This window comes from Corvus moneduloides, chromosome 14 (assembly GCF_009650955.1).
Source record: "Corvus moneduloides isolate bCorMon1 chromosome 14, bCorMon1.pri, whole genome shotgun sequence".
In the NCBI taxonomy this organism is placed as follows: Eukaryota; Metazoa; Chordata; class Aves; order Passeriformes; family Corvidae; genus Corvus; species Corvus moneduloides.
Genome location: NC_045489.1, coordinates 11,812,966 through 11,834,172, shown reverse-complemented (window position 1 = coordinate 11,834,172; position 21,207 = coordinate 11,812,966). Strand labels below are relative to the sequence as shown.

General features: G+C 39.4%; 1 long non-coding RNA gene across 1 annotated transcript in view; it reads left to right on the top strand.

Moving 5' to 3' along the window:
- Window positions 1-21,207, top strand: part of LOC116451075 — a 73,365-nt gene that overhangs the window by 8,960 nt on the left and 43,198 nt on the right. The window contains exons 2-3 of the long non-coding RNA XR_004243082.1: window positions 4,199-4,504; window positions 6,766-6,916. This is a non-coding gene — a long non-coding RNA (uncharacterized LOC116451075). The remainder of the gene's footprint in view (window positions 1-4,198; window positions 4,505-6,765; window positions 6,917-21,207) is intronic.

Genomic DNA, 21,207 nt, shown 5'->3' with positions numbered 1-21,207 from the left:
GTTAACTGCTTATTCCTATGTGAGGATGCAACTCCAAACACATAAAGTAGTTGAGTTTCTAGCAAAAGACTCAATGAGATATACAGACTGGGCAATTTCTTATAGTCTGCAACTGATTCCTGATTAAAATGGAGTGCTGGGATCCTAATGGATATGAAATTCTGTCTCTTTCAATCTCTACCATTCACTTCATGTTGGAGTTTGAAAGAAATCTTATTTGTCAGTTTTTGAATCTGAGACTTGCAGCTGTAGCAAAACATTTGGATAGAAAACCTATTTTCTAAAATTTACTTAGGGTAAAATGGCCTTTTTTATTGTTTACTTCCTGCATTTCAAATAACTTTTGTTAAATCCCAGCTTGTGCACCTGTGTTCCTCCAGAAAACTGTCTCTTCAAATTCTCTAGACTGATTTGTCGTTTTCTTACGTGCCAGAACCAGTTGTATCTCCTATTGCATTAAATCGCTGACATAACGTAATGCCTCATGACAGATGCAGCTGCACATCACTGAGGCTGAGAAACCAGGAGGGAAGCAGAGGCCCAGGTCTAGGGAAGGCTCGATATCTCCCATGTACAAGTTGTACCTACAAGTTTTTAAGTCTGGTTGGCAGATTTATCTTTTTTATTCTTTTTTTTGCAAGTATGAGAGAAGGTCATGGTAAGGGGAAAGCTGAGTGAGAGGAAACTTTCTATTTTTTTTTTCCCCATCTGTATACATATCTGCCTCATACCTCAGCTTCCTACTGGGCAGGGTTGGACAGAAGGTCTCCTTGAAATTGGCTTTGCATATTGGCCAGAAGCAGTCTTAAAAATTAATTCAAAGTCTCTCTTGGCCCTTACTATCCTGATTTAATAAAATCAAAGAGGAACTAGTAGTCCTGTCACATGAGAAGTTTATACAGAAATATTGTTCTGGATAAAAGGGTTTACCTGTCATCCAAAATTCTGTGACTTTGCATTTTTGGTACTTGTTCTTTAAAAACTGAAGAGTGAAGTGATAGTTCCTCTTTATGATCTGGTCTGATTTTGCTGCCCAGCAGAAGAATTAGAGATTCCTCTGAGGGTTTCATCTAGGGTTGCCTTACCAAATTTGGGGTTCTTGAAACCACACCAGAGTAAGCATGGCTCAATGGAAGAAGCATTCTTTGCAAAAAACATTGGTATTCCTTTAGATACTCCATGTGTTTACAATATCACTGTCTCTTTATAAATTGGCCCATGGATCAATTCCCTTTCAGTTAACAGCTGTTTAGCTCTGCTTTGGCCTTAACTGAAATTTTCACCCTTTGGACCTAATGCCTATAAAAAGTACCTAGCAAAAAATTGCCTTTTTAAATATTATGAGCCAAGTACTGAAAAACATGGGCTGTGTTACTGTTTACATTGCTGTTATTCTGTCTTCTGCATAGAGAGTAAAACAAGCGGCAAAAGATGCGTGTCTTCACAAATTTGGAAATGCACATGTCTGTGACACCTTTTATGGTCTGTTTGCTAAATCCTAAAGTTGCTGTAATTGGCAGGTGGATTCCTTTCCTTCTGGGCTTATTTGGTGTCTGTGCCTCGGGCACCTCTGAGCCCCTGGCAGGCTGAGCCGAGCAGGGTGTGCTGTGTAACTCGGCAGAAGCCTTTCCAAGCTGAACAACTCCCTGCATCCATCACTGGTCCTTGTGTGTGCTGAAGCCCTGGGCCCTCCACTCTCAGCTCATGAGGGGCTCTGCAGGCGTCAGTCGCAGGCAGCTTGAGGCCATGGGGCTCACACGTACGGCTGCAAAGGGACTGAAATCTTCCCTTGCACTCCAGCTTGGTTTAATTTTTCAACTTGTATGAAAATGATGGCATTTTAACACTGTGTGGAATGGGGCAGCCATTTCTTGGTAAAAATTGGCATGAAGGAAGACTATAGTAGTAATGGTAAGTGATGGTGTAGAAGGGAAATACAAAATTCAGCACAGCCACCAGTTGGCAGCCTTAGGATTGAGGCTTTGGCTGGCTGTTTAATAACTTCTTTGCTGTAGGGGATAACACAGAAAGCATCTGTTGTTGAATTGAATAAGCTGTTGTATTTTAGGACAAAATCTTGACAAAATTCTCTCAAGGATCTCTGTGGCTGTCACTGCCTGCAGAGTATCTGACCTGGGTGCTGTGCACAGTGCCACAAGGTGCCTCACAGCCCCTTGTTCTGCACTTCAGTGCACCCACTGCCCCTGGCTGAGCAGTGAAAACGAGAGCAAAGCAAGCTGGGGAGAACAGAGTCATTTGTAGAGTCCTGAAACAGCCATTGCACTCATTTTCTGGCTTGACAAAAAAATGGAACTTACAGTCATGTAGCCTTTCTCCTGTTTATTGACAGTAAATAACCCCTCTAAAAATCGACATGTTCAGACAGAGTTGGAAGAAGATCCTGAGTAAGTTCAAGGGTGACTATTTGTCCTGTTCTCCAATTACTTTTTATTAAAGCATTTCATTCTTCAGTAGCTGTACCCATTTATGATACAGCAATGTCCAGAGCTCATCCCCATCTTTCCTGACCCTACAATTACCCTTGTGTTTCAGCTTCTTTTCCCTCCAACTTCATGCTTGTCTCTGTTCTTCATTCCATACATAAAGCAAGTTTAATAGCTTGACATGCTAATGCTGACTTAGGTTTTGCCATTTCTCATCCTTGTTTGAATATTTAATGTCCCAGAAGGATAATTGTTCTTATATTTTCATTTCTTACAGTGTTGTCTTTTCCTAATTTATGTCCCTCCTATTGCTGCACAGTATCCCTCACTGGCTCCTAGTTTAGAAAATTGGCTGTAATTGCTTTGATTTCAGAGCACATAAAGGACACCAATGTGCTCAGATACCTCCCTTCCTCCCGACCTGACTCACTCCAGACATGTAGACCTATTTACTTTTCTAGGGAGTTGCAAAAGCTTGGAGGGAGACTAACAGAACTCAGTTTGGCATGGCTAACATGCAGCTCAGGTAGAGGGGTAGTTTAAGCTGAGCAATATATACTTGGGTTTGATTATATTGTAATTCAAAATACACAGTTCTTTTATAGCTGGAGATTGTTTTGAGATTTGATTAGAGCTTTCAAGAGCCTCAAGTTTTTATTAAAGAGAGAAAAAAGAACTGAGAAAATCTTGTATGTAACCTTCTACTTGGTGGATGTGTCTGAGTGACATCTACAACAGCATCATAAATAGGTATTTGCTTGGACTTTCTTCCTTTCATGTCTCAGATGCATTTCTTCTTTTGGATTTTATTTCCCTGCATTGTTAAGTGGCACTGACTGTGTGACAGAGAGAAGAATGTTTTTGCAAACTGTCTTAAGCACTGCTCATCAGAGAGGTGGTCAGTCTCACACCTCTCTCTACTTCTCTCCCAGTGGGATCTAATTGCTGTAAAAAATAAATTGGTATCCTGAGTTCAGGAACACTAACTCAATAAATGCATTGATGTCCGCAAATGGCAGTCTTGCCTACCCTGCTGTTATAAGTGATTATTCGCTTTACGTTTAAATATATTGTGCTGTGATTGCTTCCAGAGAACCCATTATGGCCTAGCCCTCACTTCTGCAAGTACTGTAAACATCCTTAACTGCCAGCATATTCTTTTTCTTTTAGCTTTCCAAAACATGCACATGACAACTTATGTGCTGAAGTAACCAAGCTTGAGAGTTGTCCAAGTTAAAATCTGAGCTTTAGGATGGAGCCAAAAAAGACTACCAAAATGTTTGAAGATTTGAGCAGCATGTGTGCATCACCAGGACAAGATGACACCCTGTAGCTTTCAACATCCACGTTTTCAATAGCAACCTTATTTTTGAGTTTCATTGCTGCTGGGGTATACATTAATCTGTATCTACCTATGAGCTGGGTAGCTGGATTGCAGTAGTGTGCAGAGGCAAAGTAATAGGCTGTCACTTCTGACTGGGGAAACAACTGAACCTGAGACACCATTTTGGGTTGAATTTTTAGGAAAGTGTTTAAAGAAACTACTAGTTTTAGTTATGTAAAACAGAAGAGGTCTGCCTTAAAACACCAGAAAGAACACACACTGTCACCAGTTTTAAATAACCCCACTTTTATTTCCATGTGTACTTGTTTATCTGCAGCAATAGGCACAAATCACTGGTTTGCATGCACAGTTTTTGTGCCTTATCTTTAGGATGGAATAAAACAACCTTTTTCACCCTTTCACATTGAAGCCAACAGATAAAATACTGGCTCCATTACACCTGCAAGGGCAGTAACAGGCATCCTATTTCCCAAAGACAGCAGAACAAATGAATATTTTGGAAAAGAGACTCCTTTAGCAACCATCTGGTCCTTGCTGCAGATGCAACTGGATGAGCAGAGTGCATCAATACCTGTGGGTACAGAGAAGTCTCTGGAGGCTTGGGCTGCGATGAAGACCAAGAAGCCACCGACGTTTGTCACAGAACAGTGTCACTGCACTCCTGGTTCCCTGTGAGCAGTGTTTAGTGGGGTGTTAAGCAAGACTGGTGCTGAAGGTAAGAGTGTGCCAGTTTCTCATCTGGGCTTTTAGAATAAGCAGTAAAGTTTCTTATCTTATTTACCAGCACAGCACATGTGTCTGCTATAGCAAGCAGTCTTTGTGGTTGCAACAGCTGCAGGGCAAATATCCACAGTGAATCACTGCAATTAGCTCCATGGGGAGGACATCTGGGAGGTTCTGGAGCTTCCCAGCCAGCAGAACCAGGTCTGCTGACATTTTTTAAGATCTTTGACCATAAAAGTAAAGACAATAGTTGATGAGAGCACGGGGAGCTGGTGAGCACCAGAAGGGGTTTGTGGGAAGGACGGGTCCCAGGGCCGTGCTGTGCCTTCATCCTCCTCAGAGCAGAGATGAATAATCAACGTTTGGCTCTGAGTAGTTGTGTGAAAAATGGATAAGGAAGGAAAGAGAGCAGCAAAAAGCATCTTGTCACTATGTATTAGTGGTCTGTAATGTGTTTATGCTTAATGGAAGCCTTATGTAATGCTCACTGTGGGGGGTGGCATCTCCACTACAATGAAATCTGGGAATCAAAAACATTTCATGCTTGTGTCTGAGCTCAGGTTTGTTGTAGGGGCTCTTTCATTTTGTTCGGGCTCACATATTTCACTCTTTAGACTGTTGAACTTTCTAAAACTTTGCCTTGCAGGAATACTTTGAAACACGTGCCTTGTACAGCTGTGTCTGAAACAAAATTTAATATAAATTTTCAAGTCTAATTGTAAAAGTTGCTGGTGTGCCTTTAGGGCAGAGTGCAGTTATTCAGAAAGATTAGTAGTTCACAAGGTTATGTGCAAAGTAGGACTAACAAGATGCTGAGAAATAATAGTCTCATATGGGATTGGTTTCATGTTGTAGAGCAATAGTTCAGAGATTTAATGCAGCTTAGATGTACTTGAAAATCATCCCTGTTTTTTAAAACTTTTTTTATTTTTCTGACCTTGAAAATACCTTATGGGTAGTTTACAAATAAAAATCTAAACATCACTGTAATCAGAAAAATTGCACAGATTTCTATTTTTCATTATTTTCTACTTATCTTTACCCTTATTTGAAGTCTCATATCATTTCAGTGATAGGTGTGAAGGATAGCATTAGCACAGCAGATTTTTTAAAAGAGATTAGATGAGAATTGGGTTGCCTTCTATAGAGAATTTTGCTTTACTTCCCCCTCTCTTCTCTTCTTAAGATATCATTTTATCAGGTGTGAATGCTAACAATGCAGATACGGGGTGACAGTTTGACCAAACAACCATAGCAACAGTAACTATTTTCCTTGTGATAAGAGCTAAGCTAAAGGTTAAGTGTATTACTGCATCTCTCAATCTATTTCCTTCACAGCACAGTGCCAGACAAAGGAAAGAATACAGAAAGCTATGGCCAGAATATGCATTTATTTAGAGGAAGCATGAGCAACTGAACTCTGGTTAAAGCGTAAATGTAGATAATATTTCTTTTCTAATACATTATATCAGAAGAAATACTATGAAATCTACATTAAATAATTTGCTGCATTTTTCATTTGAAAATTTATTGGGTAATATGTGCTTAATCATGCTCCCTTAGGAAAGGGGAAAAACTAAAAAAGCCCCAGAGACTGCTTTAAGAAAAGCATTTGTTATTTTCTCTCTTCAGGAACAATATTGGACTTATACAGTTGACCTGGACAATATTTAGTATTGAGCTTAAGTCTTCTATGTGTATCCCCAAAGATCAGATGGCTTGAAGGACACAAACAAATGTCTCTGGACCATGAGAGCTCCTCAGTTTTCCCAGCATGGGCAAGAATGAAGTAAATGTGTTATTTCCAGAAGTAATATTCATCCTGAGTGGAAGCCATAGTAACCTTCACATTAGTGCCTCACATCTGATAATCTACAGTATTTTCCTATTTTTTAGTCTCTGTTTATTAGGATAATTATATTCAGATTTTTTTGCATTTTCATAATAGGGGGATAATCTTATCTCCCAGTCAGAAGCGTGTGAGTGGTCCCTGCTCTAAGAGTTGCCACAGCAGCAGGTCTGGGCCGTTTAATTAATAAGGCTTCTCAATTCAACAAAAAATGTGTGGTGATGGTAATTCACTGAAGCAGGTTGGATTTTAAGTTGGAGAGAGATATTGCACTGGGTTTCTTCAGTGCTGAATCAAATTCAATGTCTTGTGTTGGAATAGGCTTCCTGCTGGAGGAATGAATATTTTAGAGTGACTTAGTCATTGTTCTGGAAAACTTTAATTTTCTTATTAGGCTTACTTAGGTTTTTAGGTCACCCAACTGAATCTCTGCAGTTCTAATGAAAGAGGAAAAACAGTGTCTGAGCTCTGTGGGTGAAGGAAGAAAGAAAATGGCATAACTCTGCCTAGTGACACACTGACTTTGAGAGTGAATGACTGGTATGGAATATTGTGGTAAGTAGTCAAAATTTTTTAAAGTTCCATTAGCTAGAAACAAATCAAAATTAATGAAGTAATGACCCTGGATGTTTTGACTCCCTTGTGGCTAAGAGGGTGATTCTCAGTTTCTATAAATAGTCGGGCACAGGGTTTCAAAATTTTTATTTTTTTCCCAGAAGAAAAGCAAAATATGTGTACCCTTCAAATGACCTCCATTATTTAACTTAGGGCTGTTATTCTATTTAATAGCACAACAATTATGTCAAAACCAAAGGACTGTGCTATTTTCATACTGCCAGAATCACTAGCTATTTTTTTCCCTTATAATGCAAAATTCCCTGTGCAGTTTATAGTTTTGCAAAGTATTCTCTGTCTGTGTGATGGTAGGAGATTAGGCTGAATTCATTAACACCCGTTATTTAAAGCCTTTAATGAGAATACTCATTTTATACTTCTATATAAAGTTGCTGGTATGGTTTGCTTCCAGAGGATGGATTTAGGTCAAGTAAAGGATATGTGTGTGCATAAATACTGGAAAAGTACAGCAAATGTGGCTGTACACTGCAAACTGAGGATTATTTTTCATCCAGTCTGTCATGTACAAGGTGAGACGAGTAGGCATATCCCTATCAAAAAGTTTGTTTTCTGTTTATTATTAAATCAAATCTAAATGAGTAATTCTAGCAGAGAGTGCAAAATCACATGTGTACCTTTACTTCTCTTCTGAATTAAGCAGTGTTTGACAAATATGATTGTGGTCAGAGTTCTCTTCTGTTTTTTTCTGTGTGCTGTGGGTAACACACTTCACGTAACCATCAGTGTTTCAGTGGTGGAAAGTAACTCCAGTGGGTACCTGCAGGCAAATTGTGGGGGTGTCTTGTTTAGGGGGAAGAGTTCAGTGTGTAGGATTAATTCCTGCAATAGCAAAATGCCAGCCCAAATCCTGATTTGCACAGATGCAGTTTGGTCACGGTCGAGTTTCTGTCAGAACTTCCCATGGTCTAAAACAGCAAGTGGTTGCTGTCAGTACAAGAACTTGAGGTTTCTAAAAACTCTCTTTTTCTTTTTTAACTTCAAATAACAAAGAACCACGTTCGGCATTTCATAACTCCTGTAATTACAGTAGTGATTATGAGAATGATAGATATCTAATTAAAATCTGTGAGAACTGCAGTCTGTGAGAAGTGAGAATTAGTTCCCCAAATTGCAAATTTGTCCCGAGTTTCAGAACTACTTTTTGACAATGTGGCATTTTCTCTTGTTTGTCACAATGACTCATCTTAATAGGTCATGCTTTAGTTTAACAGGAATCTGAAAGAGGATGTGAGAGAATTTTTGTTGGAGATGGAGAGGAAAGAGTTATTCTTTTATTAGTCTTTTGTTGGCTGAATGATAGCAATGCTCAAATCCATCATCCCTTCTGCAGCAGGGGAGCCCTGGTAGCTCTTTCAGCCACTGGCCAGCACAATGTGTTGTTTCCAGCACCAATGGTACGACCTGCTGATTTCATTCTGCTGGAGATGACGAGTGTTTTGAACTCCAAGTGCCCAAGAAGGCTGAACATATGCTGAGCTTCCTGCCCACTGCTGCTGCAGACAGCTGGCTGTGCTGAGGCCATGTGCTGGGCAGGAGAGCAGCGTTGCTGGCACTCTATCCCCTGCAAAGAAAAGGATGAAACGGTAGTTTTGTCTTTCTCTGCAGTATTTTATTCCTAGAAAACTAATGGATCATTTCCTGAACTCATCAGCTCTTTAGTTCTCAGCAAGGAGTATTTTATTTTCTCATTTATTTGGGGTTCAGGATTGGGGGAAGCTCTTGTTTAAAGGAAAAAACCTCAGCTGTGCAGTAATCTAATCACCAGAAATGACACAAACAATACCACCATCAATATGCAGCTTTGGCAGACATCTGATACTTGTGCTTCAGAGGTTGTTATACAGCATTCTTGGGGGGATTCACTCTTCCAGCTCCTGTGGTGATCACCTGTCACCCAGAGCCACCAGTGAGTACCTGCCTCTCCTGGCTGTGCCAGTGTTGCTGTGGGAATGTCAGTGTCCCCTCTTGCCTCTCCCAGGAGTGACTGTGCCCTGCTCTGCCAGTGCCACAGGTTCATTCTGCACTCTGTGAAGGAATACTTCCTTACACATTTTTATTTTTCTGCTGTAACCATAATCTGCTTTTAAAATGATGAGAGAAGAAGGGTCTCCCTTAATCTTAATTACTGTCACTGGAGGCCACCTAACTTTTGTTCTTTGAAGGGCAGGTTAACCAAGTTTTAGTAGCTTTTTCTTAAATGGAAACTTCACAGATGATATAACCCATTTTAGTTTCTTCTTCAATTATTCTGTTACTTGTCTTTGAAACCCCCTAAGTAGCCATTATGTACAAGTACAACAAAACAGAAAAAAAGATATTTGTTATGTATGAGCACTGGAAATAAATGGTGAGCCTTTGAACAATCCTTCAGACCCCTGTTTACAGTCCACATGTGTTTGCCTTTCTGAGATGTGTTTATTTTTTCTTCTTGTAATGAAACTGCTGTCTTCCTGGGAAACATTTCACTTATTTGTAGCATCCACTTTCATGTCTTCTCATTATTTGAAAGCTATTTCACAATGTGGTAGGGACATTACATTTTAGCCAGTTATTTCATTTAAAATGTGAAAAAAGCCACGCTGATTTAACTTTTCTTCCTCTCCTCCATAATTTTTATTTCTTACAGGGAGAGAAAGTATGAGCACAAGTTTAAGCTTTGCAGTCATTGTATGAAGAATGCAGTAGAGCTGTTTGATTGCTCATAAGGAGAGAATGGCACTTAAGGCCTGAAGCTCTGTACTTGTTCACCACCTAATCATGGCAATAACTGGAACTCTGCAAATAGGAGTGAAACACAGGTTATTTCACAGCTATCAGCCCAAGCAGGGAGGACAATTACTGACATTATATGAGCAAGCTCAGATGTACAAAAAAAGTTGTAGGTGACTTCTGGCAATATTTGTTTGTGTAGATGTCATTACTTCTCTTTGGATAAACAGGTAGAAATAAGGTTTCTTGCTGGGTTTCTTGAATGTTAGAAGTGATGCTGGCAGTAGTATAGGGCAGGGGGTGGCTCTTTTTGGGTTCTGAGATTTCTTTTGCCCTGAATGTTTATTGGAGAGACTTGAATCTGTTCAGATTTCAGAGTATTTTGTTACATTTAGGCCAGATGTTCAAGTATTTCGTTACATTTAGGCCAGATGTTCAAGATCAACCCATAATATAGCTTATATTGGCAGGTTCCACTTTCTGGTTTGCAGTCCAGAAAATATCTGACTGAGCACTGTGGCAGGTCTTTGTCAACATTTTCTTTTTTTCTTTATCCTATTTATTTTCAGCTTAACTGAGAACACAAATCCAAATTTGCTTTTTCTTTGAAGAAGCAGAACATGACTATTTTTATCTTGAATTTGTCTCTACTTATCTAAAGGGATTTTCATTTACAGATACCACACATCAGGTTTTATCATGACAAAAACTCCTTAGTTAAAATAAGGGTAAAATGGATGCTATGGCCATGATTCTGGCATTTCACCATGCTTTGGTGTAATCAGGGCTTTGTTATCACCTCTGCTTCCATGAACTTGTTAATGGTTTGTACATACACAAGTGGGATCAGCTGGGATGCAGTCAGGGCTCTATCTCTGTGCAAATATTTAAAGCCATTTCCCACCTCCACCAACATGAACACTCTGCAATTTTACCAAATAAGAGAGTTTTAACATAGGAAAATTGTTACTTGTAACGGTGCCTTCATTCTAAAATGTCTTCTAATTGTACTGAGAGCCAGGAAATAAAGCAACATTGCAGAAACCCATCCAGAGCATAACTATGTTATGGTGATGAAAAGTCCATAATACGTGGAGGACAGGATATACATTTTGAATATGTTATATTGCCTTTATCAGTCTCACATGGAAATCAGAATTTCAGTAGATCCATCACCAATGGTAAGGATGTAAATTTAAGCACTGAAAACCCCAGATTTTTGTTCTGATTTCTATAACATGGGGATTACATAGTTTGGACTCCTGCTCCTCTCTGAGCTGAGCAATATTGCAGCTCCTATCAGTGGGCTGGCAATCAAAGGTTTTCCTAATTGCTCTGTTCAAACTGTACTCGGGCTGTGGGGAGTCTCTGGGAATTAGGGAACTGCTCTCCACGGATGCCCAGAGCCTGGGCAGTGCCCCGTGCCAGTGCTCTGGTCCTTCTGGGACACATCCCCAGAGCTGTTATGGCTGATAGGCAGAAACCCCCATCTAGTAAAATTCTGAAATTCTTCTGCTACTCTAGCCCTAATTATGAATAATATGGGAAAGTTTCTCCTGATGAGTCATATAAGACATGGCTATGGAATAGTTAACTTTTTATAGAGCTCAGCATCAATTTCTGGAAGCTTTTAACAGAGACTTGACATTTCTAATTAGGAAATTTTACATACAGGCAAGTGAATTTACCCCCAGCTGGGAAAACATGGCTTAGCAAGAGTTTTACATCCGCCCTCATTGATCTACAGATTATCTCACATTTGAGACTGTGGAGCCACTGGGATTTGCAAAGATGAGAAACAAATGTGGGAAAGTGCATAGAATTTCTTTCACTTCAGGGTTAGATAACAAAAACCTGATAAGTTAGAAATAAAGAGGTAAGTTTATTTTCTTTCTTCTTCATGCCTAATTGTTGCAGTGGTCAAAAAAATCCACAAAAGCCAATAACATGTTGGCACTGGCAAGAAGCTGTCATCCTGGTCAAATTCTCAAAGCAGCATATTGGAAATAATCTTAAGATAGCAAAGAACTATAGGCTTTTTCTTTTTTACTGTCCTAACTGTTAAACAGTTGAGAAACAAAATGTCTGCATGTGAGCTCACTTAAACAGAGATGTGTCTGATGCTGCAATGTCTGACCTAAGGGAATCCCTCGGGCTTTTTGCATTTTTAGCTGTACTTTTTATGTTTTTGACCTTGTTTTGTCCTAGGAGGAAATAACTATAAAAATACAAAATATCAATGAATTGGTTGTTGTGCTAGTTTAAAATGCTTTATCAGGGTAAGGTGGCAGTGGAAATAAGACTCAAAGTCAGATGTAGCAGAGCTCTTCAAGTAGAGCTTTTACTGATTTCTCTTTATGTGGAACATCTGTACAGCTCATTTCACTCTTGTGTTCAGATGGGTTTTGTGAAGACATACAACTATGTGCTGCAGCCTTCAAAGAATATGGTTTAAATGAAATTAAAATGAAAAATTTTTTTCCTGTATATATTTTTCTATATTTGAAATTATTCTAATGAAGCAGAAGTTAATTCTGTGTTGACAGAAAAACAGAGAAGGAGGCAAACCATGAAATGTAGCCTATGAAGTATTATAAAAATACAGATGGGCATGCAACTTCCTGTAGTTGTGTTAGTGGTATTCAGCCTTGGGAAGGTACATATGTATCACTGTCATGTGATAAAGAATGGAAAAATAAGTGATCAAAATGAACATAGGAGTCCAAACCATGTACAGCTAAAAGCTGGGATGAGAAAATGGGCTGAAGAGGCTCCAGGTGATCCATAGTAAGGCCTTGCACTTTAATGACTTGGTTATTAACAAGAGGTGATGGAAAAGTTTCAGTCTCACTGAGTCCCCTTCTCTGTTAATGCAGAGCAAGGCCTCTTGGGAGGTGGTGTCTCAGGTGCTGAACTGACGCTGCCCTTGATCTCAGCTAAAGGGCCAGGTGTTAGCAAAGAAAACAGAAGTCTGGTTTAGGCTTCTTTTAGAACTGTGTGGGTGTCCAAAAATACTGCCAGAACTTAAAGTCTCAGCCTTATTCAGTCATAGAAAGCAGTGTAAAACAAAATTCCAGTTACCAAATTAGATGTGCTGCTTGGGAAGGATATGACTGGATCAGAGGATCTGAATAAAACTGCAGCTCACCATGTGATATACTCTTGCCTCCTACTTGGTTTACAAGTAAATTGCAGAAGCAGACTATATATTTGGTAGTATACATTTCAGAGCTATTTGCTATATAGCTACCACAGAAACCCAAGTGTCACTGTGTGCCTGAAGCCTATATAGTTTATTAAAGGAACAACCCACAAAGGCAGGAAAAAAAAAACCTCTGTTTCAATTTTCTTTTATCTCTGCTTCATTCAGGGTATAAACACTCACAATCTGTAAATTCCTTGTGTTAAGATAACATGAAGACCTTAACCTATTGTTCAAGCTGGGATTAATTCAATTTGAAAGCTATAATTCAAAATATAGAAAGTTAGGAAATCTTTAAAAAAGAAAAAAATACTTTCTTTGTCTTAGCCAGCTTTCATTTTCTTTATGTGCAGACATGCCCCCTCCCCTTTTTTTATTTCTAACCTTATTTTTGTAAGAGTGGAGTTACAGCTAGGCAAGAAAGCCCTACACTGTCTTTCACTTTTAGTGTTAAGTATTCGTGGCTTCACTGAAGTCCAGTTTATCTCTTAACACTTTGGTAACTTACTTTTATAATGGCTTTGACAGAGTCACTGAAGCAGAGTCCATCCATTTCAGAGGAATACATTTTGTAGCCTTTAAGACAAATACTAGTAAAATATGACAGGCTGACCTTTTTCCTCTTGGTCACTTTTGAGAATAGCTATTTTTCCATGCACTGAGCAGAGTATGTATTCCATATATACACTGCACTTGGAAGGTTGTAATTATGAATGATTTCTGCGGTGAGTGGTTCTATAACTTACAGTTTGAAAAGATTTAAATGCTGATGGTGCCCTGTTTCCATTCTTAGTGAAGACATAAAAAGGTCACTTTTCCTTTGTCGTTTTACTGTGTTGTTGCTGACTAGTGTTAATAATTTAATTAAAAGGTCAGATCAGTCATGCTCCTCTTCTTATACCTAGTGTGACTTTAATTATTTTCTTTGCAAATGAACTGATTTAATATTATTTAATAATACTTAATTTAAATAATAATCCTCAGGAGAAGTGGAACTTCTCTTTGAAGGCAAGCAAGCTTTGAAGGTTAGAATAAACTGAAAATAGCTGGATTTTTAAAAATTATTTTTGCCATTAAATAATGCTAAAATCATAGGAAGCTTTTAATGAGAGCATTTGGGGGCTTTCCTATCATGTATTTTGCTGTTTGGTTAGCAGGACTACTGGAAAGCAGGAGTTAAAGTCCTACTAATCACTAAAGCCAGCAAATCCCAGTTTCATTTCATTAAATGTGTGGGGATTTGCAGTATTCCCACTAACTGGAAAACGGGGGCAGCTGGGGCTAGAAGCAGCTGTTAGCCCCGAACAGTGCAGGCCAACCTGGCCACCCTGGGTGTCTGCTGAACTCGGTCAGGATGGCATTTACACGGCTCCTGGAGCTGCAGAACACCCTGGTGGCTTTGAGAGACTCCTGCTGAGGGGCTGCAGAGAGTCTCCGTTTGCTTTCCTTCAAAAGTGGCCACATGCCTTGTAAATAAAGGAGTGCTGTGGCATGATACTGCTTACCCCTCTCCACAGGGCATGGCATTCCTGTGAGGAGATTTCTCTCATCTACTTCAGTTACTTTCTGAGCAACCTTACTTTCATCTCACAGTCATGACATTCTACCTGGTTTAAATTTTTAATGGAAAATGTCTTCCACTCATTCATAACGCTGAAAAGCAGGGAAAAGGAGCAATAATTTGCACTGCAGCTATAACATAACATTAGAGCCAAGGTGACTTTGAATGAAATGGAAGCTTGGGTGGATTGATATTTGTAGAAGAAAGTGTGATGGTAGCCTAAGCTTTGTTTAGCTCGGTGTTCAGTCTGCCTTCTGTTTTGAAAACAGCCGCAACAGTGGGCAGCAATACTGAACTCTTAGATCCTGTCCAAACAAAACAAATAATTTGATCCCTAATTTTAGCTAGTTCTTCAAGAAGCTTCATGAATTGAGAACATTCTCAAAAATAGAGATGTATTTATTGATTTTATGCATGGATGGCTAACAGTTAAACAGTTGAGGAATGTTATTTTTAAATGACATGTGCAGAAATTAACATCAGAAACCCAGAGGCATTTCCAATGTCCCCAGGACATTGATCTCTATCCAGGCAACATGCAGAATGTAAGCAAGTTCTCAGAAACTTTGTGTATCAAATTATGACACCATTCTTAATGAACACTGACATATTTGTAGAAAGCAGCATCAAGTTGATGAACAAGCTGTGATCTGGGTTATTTGAATATTGGGTTATATTGAGCTTTTCAAGAATCCTCAAATGTAGTGCTGTCTGGAGTTATCTGAAAAAGCTGAAGTGATTAAGTGCAGGCTTGTGATTAGCTGGACTTTGACAAGATGTATTTGATTGTGTCAGACTGGGCTTTCTGGAGGAATTGCCTCTCTGTCTGGACTGAACTGCAGCCTGAGATGTCAGGGAACATGGGATTTCTGGGCTGTAAATCTTAAAGAAGTAATTTTAATTGGTAAAAATAAGGACTGGGAAATGCAGTGCATAATCACAGAGAACCAGAGTTGGTACATCAGTTTGTTTTTCAACAGCATACATCAGTGCAGAGCAACTGAGAAATGTCAGGCAACTGAGCTGTCAGGGAGTGAACACAGAGCTGAACTGGTTTTTAGTCAAGCATCCATAAATCGCTGCTAAGCAGGCAAATAGTGGCAAGGAAAGTCAAGGGCAAGCTTGCTATTTACTGAGCATTCAGCTAATTATCCATTTCACTAAATACAAGAATACTCTATCCTTTATGCATTGCAAAAAATTTGGTTTTGAAGTTAGAGTTCAGTAAGTACTTAATAACTGCAAAATTACCTCATATTAGGTGCTCCTGTATTTTAAATTAGCATAACTTTACACGTGGCCTGAGTTGCAAACTGTCATTTCTTTTTTTTATTACAACAGGAAGAACACCAAATGTAAGGAGAACTAGATGCAGGACCTGTGTTTTTGCACCTTGTGGTTTTTTTCTAACTCCATTTTCATAGCTGGAGGAGCTGTATTATGCCAATAGCCCACTATGACTGCCTTGAATTGTGTCTGCTAGTGATGAAATGGGAATGTTGTTTGGAGAAAATGGAAACTTCTTCCTGATCTGCCTCCTTATATTTGGAGATTTACAGCAGTACCTTGCTTCTATGGTTCTCATCCTGTTAGTATTATTCAAACAGCAAGTAGTATTCAGTAACAAACAGTATATTATTCAATAAAATAGATAGACTTTATTCTCTCTTTTCCATAGTAAAGAGTGGTTGTTAAGAAACTTTGATTTGTGACACTGAAACTTTGAATACACTCACAGAAACAGGATGACTCCAGAATCAGCTGGGGCAAGGTAAGTTAAGTTAAATTATCATTTCCACCACAGTACAGCTGAATTGTTGTGATAGAAGTATAAGTATTCATCCTGATTTAGAAGAATATTTCTTTTCTGAGTATTGAACTTATGGAAACTGGTCCATAAAGAACAATCATCATGCACCCTTTTACTGGCAGTGCATTTGAATAACAGCCTGGGAGTGCTGTATTCAGTAACTTCAACATTTCATCCGTTTAGAAAAAAAATATTTCTGTCCCCCTCATTTCTCGAGTTTACAGTCACATTCATTCTGTTTCAAAGGGAATGTTTGTCAGTGTTAAAGTGAAGAGAGAGTGATATTTGCTGGTTTTCCATACTTACAGTAATTCCATAGCAAGTCCTCTGATACACCTCTGAGAACTGCTTGGAATTTTATCTACTTTTCACTTATCTCAAAGAAAATCCCTGCTGGAAATGTGCCATTTTTATAGAGAAACTTGCCTCTCCTGTCATTTGGAGTGAAGCCCCTATCATTGCTCTGACCTCTCCAGCAGCACCCATGGCAGGGCAGCGGCTGCAGGGTTTATCCAGGTGTTGTAGGGCACTTCCCATGGCCTTTCTGCAATGCTGCTTCTTGCTGTTCCTCTCCTGAGTGCCAGCCCCTGTTATGTATGTCTGCAGGTCACTTGGCTTGTGATTGCTCATCATTAGCTCCTCTCTTCTGAGAGGCTGCCTTCTCATTTTTCTCCCTTTGGTGAAGCCGTCACTTCTTGCCAGCCACTGGGACCTGTTTTCATACTTATTACTGCTTTTTGCTTATTACAAGTCAAGTTCCAGAGAAAAGTTCTGCATTAAAATGAAGGAAAATTTAAAAAATGAGCTTGTAATGAGAGCAATTAATCAGAGCAGTCTGCAGCCTCAGCAGTACAACTGAGTGTGCTGGTGAGAGAGGGACTGAATGAGAGGGGGGATGAGAAATGAGGAATATGAATTATTTGGGGCTCTGATGTAGCAACCTTTTGCATGAGGTACAGAGAGAGGCTGCTGGGAGTCACTCCCATTCCTTTCCATCACATCAAAGGGGCTGTCCTGCAGGAATTCTGACTTCCTCATGAGTACAGCAATTCCTTCCTGCTGGCAGCACAAGAGTGGCTTTAGTGACCCTGGAAGTGTTTCAGTTTCTGTGGGAAGCAGGCAGATGTGCACATCTTAAGTGGCTGCATTACTGTCTACAGAATCACTGGGTTGATCCCTATAACAGGACAGGTCTTACTGCTCCTAACAGTGGTCTCAGATCTGCACTGTCTGTAGCTTTGAATTGCAAATTAAAAAAGCGATGACCCCTTTGTTTTTCGAAACCGTATCCAGGTTTTGCAAATAGCCTGAGCCAGACTTAGAGCAGACTGAATTTTACATTCTTTTTATGATCCTTTGAAAGCTGATTTGTTTTGGTGTGGGGGTTTTTTCGGTGTTTTTATTTGTTCGGTTTTTTTTTCTCCTGAATACACTCAGTAATTTTTCTGAATTCTCTCATACTAAATGAACTGATCTTCTAAGTTTCCAAATATCTCAGATGTAGTCTGTTTACATTTTCAAATAAGAGAAGAAATTACTTGAAGCCCACAGTATAGCACTGTATTTTAGTTAAGCATCTACAACACATGCTGCCTTTGAGAGCGCTGTGCTGGTCCCATCCCCTCAATGGAATGCTATGTCAGGCATTCCCAAAGCAATTTTTTAAAATGCTGTCTCTCTGAGCTCTCCTCCAAACTGTAAGGCAGAGCCAAATCTGTCAGGCCAGGCTCTCCTCTCTCTGAATTACTAGGAGCCAAGATTAATTAGCACCCAAAGTGTTTCCAGCTGTACCGTTTGTGCGGTGCTGCTGCCGTGATGCGTCACCACTCCCCAGGTCTGTGATTCATTGCTCTGTCAGTGGTTTGAGATACAGTATATGAGAATGCCATATAAATGCAAATATAAATACAAACACTGAATTCCCCCTGTTGGCTAGTGATAAGGTGCTCATCCAGATGGCACACAGTGATTTAAAAGTAGAAAACAATATTTGGAAGGAGAGGGAAACTCAATGATTATTCTTTAACTCTGTTTTCTTTTTCTTATATAAGCTTTTATTGGAAAAAAAAAAAAACCAACAACAACTTTGGTTTCTTCCTTGGCTACCTTTGTGGTGTACCAAGATGACATCTTTCTGATTATTTAAATTAGAATGAGGATAAATTTTGAGATGTGTTTGGGAAATGATACAATTTGCTGTATGTGGGAGTGTGTGTTCTCAGGGACCAAACTGAACAAGGTCTGATTGTGGTCTGGATTCATTTGAGCTTCAGTGTAATGAGGATGCCAGGACATTGCTTTTGCTTAATTCCCTGATCACCTGCACTGACTCAAAGTGTAGGAGATGCTCCTGCCAAGGGACCTGGGACAGCCTAGGCTCCACTTGCTCAGCCAACCAAAAGGGAAAGGAGGTGTTTGCGAAGACAAGGCTGCTTTCATCATGGTATGGCAGATACTTTAATTTGAAATGCTTTCTGTTATCTTTAAGTGCATTTTCTTAATGGAGAAGTAATTACTTTTGTCTGCAAAGAATTTTGTCCTGAAGGTACCTACGTAAGTGTCTCAATGCTATTTATGCCCCTAATGTTTTAAGGGTTGGTGCCACAGACTTCTTAATTTTCTGTATTGCTGTACTGGTGCTGCTGTGTGTATAAGGTTCTCATCCAGATACCAAGGCCAGACTTCCATGCAGGTAGTGCAGAAGGAAAGTTTGGAATGTGAGACTGATATATATTTTTTTTATCCTAGTGTTTTGCCACTGCATACACACAGGTGGAAATGTCTTTGTTATACTCCCTTGGTCCAGGGATTTTTTTTGACTGAGTTTTGTGTGGACCTGGAAAATGGAAATCTGAAGGGGGTCAGTATGTGTTGCTGTAGTTTCAGAGGCAGCAGGACTCTGATGGATCACCTCTGCTTTAAGCTTTGGGTCTCCTCACTGGTTTAATAATCATTAGAGGTCTCTCCTAGTAATATCATACAATAGCTTTTCCTTGATGTTCTTGCTGGCATAAAGCACGTGGCTGCCACATTTCATTCATGATTGCAAGATCTAAATGTGTATAACTGCAACTATCATTTTAAATACGAATTCACTTTTACATGTTTTGCACTAACCATACACTATTTGCATTAATAAGATTGTGTCATTTTCCTGAAATGTATCCAGTCTGTGCAATCCAAACATGTTGCAAAAACAACAAACACAGTGAAGGACACTAGATTTCTTGCTCATTTCCCTGTCTAGTAGTAAGGTTTTGTTTTCAAACTTTTAAGCAGAGAAATTGGAAATTTTGGGATGCTTTTCTAGTTGAGCTAGCTCCACAAAGGATTAGAGGGCTTTGCTCATTATTCCAATTCTTTTCTGAAAACAAAATTAGACTTGCTGTATCTGTCCTAAGAAGGTGTTAAGGAAGGGAGGCTGGAAAAAGAGCAGTGATGATTGGTATTGTGGAGATAGAGGGAGAAGGTGAGGAGAGAAGGCAGCAGGCAGAGAAGGGAACAACAAATTAGAGACAAGAGATTGGGAGTGAACAGAAAGATGCAGAAACACTTGGCAGGTGGGAAACAGGCTGGGTAAGGTTCAGGAGACAGCAGGAACAAGGAGTTAAAGTCTGCCAAGTCTGGCAAAGCAGCAGGAGATGCTTTTATCAGTAACATTTTGAATAGACTATTGTAAAATATAGATCATTGGTTGATGCAAACAGTGATAGGGGCTTTAGCATGGGTCTTGGCATCAGCAATGTGCCCAGCATACTTTATTTGTGTGGTAGAAACGCATTCAGACCATGCAGAAATTTGAGTATTTCTTTGTTGGTTTCTGGTTCATGACCTATAGATTGACATATATCTTAGCATTTCTGGAGTGATTCCCATTGCTCCTGGTTTAATTGAGCTGTTCCCTCATTCTGAATGCTATCTATTATCAAATTTAACATGGAACAAAACCAATGCTCCATCATCACTACCTGCCCTGTTTCTCGTATTAGATACCCTGAAGTTCTCTAGCTGGAGCCCTTTTATTATGTTTGCCCAGCAACCCGATGGCAGATTTACCATGACTATAACTTTGGCTCTCACTTAAAGGATGTGCCAAAATTTCCTGATTATCTGCTGCTTCTCCTGCTCTTCCTCTCTCTTTCTTTTTTTTTTTTTTTAATTAACACTTGGGTTGGTGTTTGGGACTAGACTTACATGAACCCTGAAGCTCAAGGGTGTTTGTCTCCTCAGCAACCCAATGGGGGGGGGGAAATTTAAATTTGGTTATCTTCAGGAGTATGATAGTATAATACTTGTATGCTGTCTTTATAAAACAGGCTTTTAGGACATTCTTAAAACTGCTTTCTTTCTCTGTCTCCATTTGCTCTACAGATTATTTATAGTGATGCCTTCTTCACTTAGTTTCTTTTTCAATCCATGGTCTGTTGTTAATAATAAAATGTCAAACAGTAAGATAACATCTAGAGACACAAGAGATGGGGGATACATGGTGATTGCAGTAGTTGACTCCATAATAAACAGGATTTTTGTTGACTTTGTCATCTGATGACAAAAAGTCACTTGGAGAACTGAAAGTGGGCAGCATAATTTCAGTGCTGAATCAGTTCACAACTGAGATTATCAGCACTAGACATTTAAGGTCCAGTTTTAAGTTCACCAGTTTTAGATTGTTACAAATTCACTACTTTTAAATGAATGGTGGTTTACCTTGGAGCACACCAACTAAAGAGCATGCCTGCAGTGTGTAAGGGAGTGGGAGAGATGTTCTGGAATGGAAATAGGACTCCCCTAGCTAGATAAACATGGGTTGTGTTCACTTTTAGAATGAAGATAAATAACAGCCTAGCTGGCATGGCTTGCACCCTGAAAAATGATATCTGCATTAGAAGTTCTGAATGGTTTGGTGACACCAAAGTATATTCAGAAGT